The sequence below is a fragment of the Echinops telfairi genome, unplaced genomic scaffold (assembly GCF_000313985.2).
Source record: "Echinops telfairi isolate 266 unplaced genomic scaffold, ASM31398v2 ScPeMD7_443;HRSCAF=831, whole genome shotgun sequence".
Lineage (NCBI taxonomy): Eukaryota > Metazoa > Chordata > Mammalia > Afrosoricida > Tenrecidae > Echinops > Echinops telfairi.
The window spans coordinates 80,073,955-80,080,972 of record NW_022104341.1 but is presented as its reverse complement, the minus strand read 5'-3'; positions in this window follow the sequence as shown (position 1 = coordinate 80,080,972).

Sequence of the window (7,018 nt, the reverse complement as noted above, 5' to 3'; positions counted from 1 at the left end):
GGTGATGCCTTGCATTCCATTGTGTGAATGTACCAGAGTTCTCTTATCCGTTTTTCTGTTTCCGGCTTCTTGCTGTTGTGAACTGTGCTACAATGAACATGGGAGAGCCTATGTCTGTTTATTTCATGCCTCTTACTTCTTTGGGGGTACATACGCAACAGAGGTATTTCTGGTATTTCAGTTCCCAGTTGTTTTGGATAGCGTCGTATCTCTTTCCACAATGGTTGTACTTGTGCACAAGCCCACCAGCGGTGCCGAAGAGTTCCAAACTCTCCGCATCTGCTCCAGCATTTGTTGGTCTCTGTTTTGTTTTTAATTGGGCTATCGTTGTGGGCATAAGGTGATAGCTCATCGTTGTTTCATGGTACTTTCAGGTTGTGTTTGTTTGTGGCAGGCATGCATATGCTTACAGAGGTGAAATGCTTAAGTTACCTGATGCACACATTCTCAGCAGAGGCAGAACTAGGTTGGTTCAGTATTTGTGAATTCAGCCCTCATCGTAACTTCTTAGAACACAACTACCACAAATAATAAGAATGGCCAGTGTATGCACACTCCGTAACTCAGTTACTGGACTCCTGAGAACTCAAACCCCACATAGCTCATCCTGATTCTGAAGAGAATATATGAAGGAGGTTCATTGCATCATTGTTTGGGAAGGCAGAGCTGGAGGTTCATCACCTGGGCAATCATCACCAAGAGATGAAAATGTGAGCAAAACCAACATTTAGTTTTATGCAACAGTGAAGAGAAACGTGAAATGATTTTAGAAGCATATTTAGAGAAAATTGAAAGAACAGAATTAGATAAGTGACATGTAATACCATGTATACAAATTAAAAATATGAGAGAGTAGCCCCCCAAAAGGAATTTCGTTTTCTTTCCCCAAAGCTATGCATTTTATTTATTTATCACAAAACTACCTTATCACCTTCAAAGTACTCTCCATTATACTTATGACATTTGTCAAATCTGCAATTCCATTCTTGGAAACATGTTCCAAGCTTGCCTGTTTGGATGGCTGACAGCACCTGCCATGTGCTTTTCTTCACCTCTTCGACAGTGTCAAGTTGCTGTCCTTTCATGTCCCTCTTCATCCTTGGAAATAAAAATAAGACACATAGAGTGAGGGCAGGAGAGTAAGATGCGTGGGGCAAGAGAGGCATGCTGCTTTTTGCCAAAAATGGCACACTGAGATGGCTGCATGAGCAAGTGCATTGTCGTGGTGGCTAAACAAGTCCCCATCTGTCACAAATCAGGCTCTTTTTGTCACACACTGTTAAACTCTCTTTTCAGAACCTCTACGTAGAAAGCTTGATTAACAGTCTGATCTGTTAAAATGAAATGCAAATGACATCATCCATTCGGGAAGTTGACGGATGTCCAGAGTGAGGTTTAGACATCGATTGGCATTTCACCTGTTTTGAAATGAGAAAACCACTCATACACTTGAGTTTTTCCCATAGCACTGCTGTCCTTGCAAGCTGTGTTCATCATCACAACAGTTTCTGCAGTGTTTTTCCCTAGCAGGAAACAAAATTTCACAGCACATGCTGTTCTCTTAAATCGGCCATCACAAAAAATGAGGTTGAGCGAAACTGCTTTCATGAAAAAATTCACTGTGACCACAGAACGTTCCCAAGCGATGCCACTGGGTGCACTAACTCAGAGCAAATTGCTTGATGCTCACCCAGCAGGGGGGAAAAATGCATGCATAGTAGGAAAGCTCCACTCTGCCCAGCGCAATTCTGGGCTTTTTGGGGTACCCCCTCTTACGAATGGAATTTGGGGTTGCACTTAATCATACCCTTAACGTAAAAACAATTAGTTCTTAAGACATGGTCATACTGAATATTCGCCCTCATAAAGAGATTACTGAATACATGGGTGCTATAGCAAAGTGTAGTGAAGAAAATCCGACGGTGCCCAGCCATCAGAAAGGATAGTGTCTGGAGTCTTAAAAGTTTGCCTTAAAATAAGCTGTAATCTAAATGAGGTGTCAACTAAGCCCACATAGAAGAAGTACACCAGCCTGTGTCATTCAAGTATTGTAAATAATAAAATCCAAAGGAGAGAAAGGTATCAGAGTTTAAATTATGAACATCTAGTTTGCAGAAAGCTATAAACAACAGTGGAAGCCTAAAATCCACTTGCAGGGTCTTCCCCTGTGATCATCGTCCATGGATGTGATTATCCTTGCTAACATAGAGTCAAGTCAACTATGGTGGATGCAGTTAGGTAAAATGTAGCACCTCATCACTTGATCTCCCTTTTGACCCATTTTAAAGTTGTTTGTAGTTTTCACTATTTTCTGCTTTCTTTGAAGAATCTCTCTGTTATGTTTTGTCATTGACATTTGTTTTTCTCTGTTGTGTGTGTTTTGTATGATTTTCTGTATGTGAAGCCCAAGATAGATATATCTATAGAGATAGTAACTGGATTAGTAATTACCTAGGGACTTGGCAAGGGAGCTTAGGAGTCAGGGAAAATTGGGAGCTAACAACGTGTACAAGAAAGAAGAAAATATTCTGAGATTGATTGTGGTGATGATCTTCTTAATATGATTGAACTATTAAATTGTATGATGTGCAAGTTATATGCCAAGAAAATAATTTTAAAAAATGAAAGTATCATGAATGTCAAGTTCAGAGTTACAAATAGAAAGCAGGACCATTTGAAAGTATAGAAATTATAACCAATTATAACTACTTAACTTAATTAAGTGGTGAAGACCGTTCGCTGGGTGCCCACTATGCAACCCCACCAGCTGAAGATTTTCTATATCTCTAGGTCTCTGAAAATCTTGTCATTATTCAGCTTTGTAATTTTTATCTTTGTAAATAAGATAAGGTTATCTTTCATTGTGGTGTAACTTGCATTTTTCTGTTTCCTAATACTTTTGAGCAACTCTTCATATGCCTTTTCTCTTTCTGGACTTTTCCTCAGTAAATTGCTGTGCATTTCCTTTGGCCACATCTGCATTTTCTCCTTTTCTTGTTGATTTGCAAGAGGTGCTGTGTCTTTTAGATGTTAGTCCCTTGTCAGTTTTAGACATCCCAAATATCTTCTATCTTCTAGCCATTTCATTTTTCCATGATGCTTTTTATTGAATAGAAATATTTCTTTAAATCATGAAATGAAATTTACCTCCCCCCCCATTATTAGTGCTTTTAATGTTTTGTGAAAGAAATTTCCCACACCTCTATTTAAATCATAAAGATATTCTTCTACATTTTCTTCTATTAACTTTCTATTTTTACCTTTCACATTTGCGTTTTTCATCCCCATAAAGGTAAAGAAGCCAGTTTCTCTCTTCCACATATAATGAGCTAAGTTTTTCAACATCACGTACTAAAAAAAAAAAGGGTCTATATAGAATTGATCTGTAATTTCACTTCTATTGCAGGTTAAGTTTTTTTTATACTAAAAACCCTGAAATATCTCTCAGAGTCCTAGCAGGAAGCAAATTCAAGGCAAAATGGATAAGTAAGGAGAGTTTAATGAGGGACCACCAGCCTAAGGAAGCCAACAAAGGATAGTAAGTGACTCATGGCTAACATCTGTGACAAAGGCCTGCATTTCTCTGTCCCACGGGCCTGAAGGAGCAGTCAAGAGAGGCTATTAAAATGCAAAGAAAGAAGTAGCTAGCTTTCAGCAGAGAAATAAAACCTGGACCTACACGCAGCCTGTCAGGAAAGGAGTTCAGCTAGGAATGCCCTGACATCTCCCTCCTTTCTGCCATGCCTTTCCCTGACCAAACCCAACTGGGTGTAAGAAGGCAAGGTAGTATTAGTTAATGCCATCAGAGCAAGTAGAGAGTAGAGAAGAAGAGTCTGAGGGGAAGACAGAAAGTGTCCAGCACAATCGTGTTTGAATGTAAGCGTATTTGTCTCTGGGCTTCCTTATTGTTATTGTTAGGTGTCCTCGAGTTGGTCCTGACCCATAGCAACCCTATGTACAACAGAACAAAACACAACCAGGTCCCGGGTCATGCTCACAGTTGTTCTCATGATTGAGCCCATTGATGCAGTCGCTGTGTCAATCTATCTTGTAGAAGGTCTTCTTCTTTTCCTCTGTCCCACTACTTTACCAAGATGTTCTTCTCCAGGGACTGGCATCTCCTGACAACATACCCAACGTATGTGAGGAGAAGTCTTGCCATGCTTGCCCCTAAGGAGGATTCTGGCTGTATTTCTTCCAAGATAGATTTGTTTGTTCTGTTGGCAACCCACAGTATTTTTACTATACTTTGTCAGAACCATAATCAAATACATTGAATCTTCTTCAGTTTTCTTTATTTGTGGTAGTTAGATAATTTTATGCCAACCTGACATACAAAAGTATATGGGTGAAATCTATCCTGTCAATCAGGTCAGAGCCTGATGGTCCCTCCTTGTGGGCATGGCCTCATAAGGAGGCCCTTGGGAATCTCTCTTTTTCCTTCACCTTCCTGCTGGCTGACCCTGATGGCTACCAGAGCCCTGAAGATGTGCCAACCACCATTGGATCCACAAGACTTTGCACCCACCAGCTTGTGATATTCCTGCATTCTGCATCGTTGCTTGTGATTGTGAGTCTGAAGAGGGACTTATGGACTAATATCAGACTTATGGACTTGAGTTGGACTGGGTTGGGATGTTTTCCTGATATACAATTACTTCCTGAAATAAAGCTCTTTCTTACACACATATGAGTTGTGTTAGTCTTGGTAGACTAAAGAAACAAAATTCATAGACACTCATATTTTATAAGAGAGAGTTTTATATAAAGGGAAGGTGTGCATTGAGAAAGCATCCCAAGCCAGCGCTGTCTAAACCCATAAATCCAACATTAGCCCGTATGTCCCACACCGATTCACAAAATCCTCCTCAATCTCCCCAAACAAATGTAATGAAACTGAATGCAGGAGGAAAGCCAAATCAGTGAGCATATAAACATCTCAGTTCTGGCAGGGGTCTCAACATGGCTTCTTCAGCACCCAGGGCTGCATCAGGGTAGATCCGTGTGGCTTCTCCTCAGGGATGTCTCATAGGAAGTGAGTGAGCCTTGCCAGCTGAGGCAGAGAACTACCTAAGGCAGCTGCATGCTGGTCCAACCATCAGAAAATAAGAGACCAGAGAACCAGAAAGGCGAAGCTCATTTAATCTCTCTGCCCTTCAATTAATCCCACATGTGTTTATCGACCAGGTTGACACAATAAACCTTAACTATCACATGAGTGTCACTGGATTTGTTTCTCTAATCAACCCAGCCTAACACACTTATTCAATGTCCAACTTTCACATGCCTATGAGGTCATTGAAAATACTATGGTTTGGGTCAAGCACACCTTAGTCCTCAAAGTAACATCCTTGGTTTTCACCACTACAAAGAGGTCGTGTGCCGCAGATGTACTCAATGCACTTGATCTCTTCACTGCTGCTTCCTAGAGCACTGATTGTGGATCCAAGCAAGACACAATCGTTGACATCTTCAACCTTTTCTCAATTTATCAAGATGTGACCTACTGGTACAGTGGTGAGGATTTTCGCTTTCTTTACATTGAAATGTAATCTATACTGAGGGCTGCAGTCCTTGATCTTCATTGGCAAGTGCTTCAAGTCCTCCTCACTTTCAGCAAACAAGGTTGTATCATCTGAGTCATGAAGATTGTTAATAAGCATTCTTCTTCACATAACCCAGCTTCTCTGATTACTTGTTCATGGCTTGCTCCACCACTTATCCATCAGTTTGTCTAACGGTGGCGGCTTCTGTGTTGCTGTGATGCTGGACGCTAGGTCACCAGGATTTCAGAGGCCACCGGGGTCACCTAAAATGAGCAAGTTTCAGGAAACTTCCAGATGAAGAACAAACAGCAAAGAAGGAAGAGGCCGTCCACTTCTGAGGAATTAGCCACTGAGAATCTTGTGGGCAGAACAGAAATACCATCAGATACGGAGCTCTCTCGTCTGGAATAATGGCGTTTTGTTTTGCCTGCTCTCACGGAAACACTATAACGTTTTTATTACCGTGCTCTTGTGGTATGTGACTACCTCAAAGGGCACGGACCCTAGTCCACACCTTTTTTTTAGATTTAAAGCTTTAAGGTTAGATGATTTATAGTCCTCCATGTACCTTCTAAATGTATTGAGTTTTCAAAATATTAACTAGACTTTTGATTGGCTTTATATTAAATGTGTATATTGATTTAGAAGAATTGGCATGTGTCATAGTTAGGGTTTTTTGTGCCAGTGCTATGGCCCCCATTAGAAGATATGGGTTGAGTCTAGCCTATCAATCGGGTCACACAGCCTGATGGTGCTTCCTTGTGGGCATGGCCTTCTTATAAGGAGAGTCCTGGGAACTTTCTCTCACTCTCTCTGCCTAGACCTTCCTGGGGAGGAGTCAGAGCCCTGTGATGCTTTCACCGTCATTGGATCCACAAGACTTTTCACTCACCGGCCAGTGATGTTCCTGCATTCTGCATCAATGCATGTGGCTTTGTGAGTCAAAATAGGGACTTATGGACTAATATCGGACTTATGGACTAGCATTGGACATATGGACTTAAGTTAGACTTGACTGGGATGTTTTCTTGATATATAATAACTTCTTGATATAAAGCTCTTTCTTCTACATATATGAGTGACTCTGGATTTGTTTCTCTAGCTAATCCAGAATAACAGCATGTTTTTAATATTGTCAGTCTGCCAATAAGCAGGAATGCCTCTCTACAAATTCAGTCATCTACTACAGTCTGTATTAATGTTATTCTTCTAGTAGAGGTCTGTTCTTGGTAAAGTTAATTTCTAGAAACATTTGATGTTGCTACTATGAATGGTGCAACTCTTTAGTGTGTGCCCTCTAGGTGCAGGCCTATGCTGTGTGTTAGGTTGATAGAAATAATCAACATGACATGGTTCCTGGACTCATGGAGCTATACTCTAGTAGCAAAGACAGACATCACATGCATAAACAAATATATAAGCACACATTTTGATGAGTGTGCCGAAGCCAAGGCCCCACTTCCTCCCCTGGC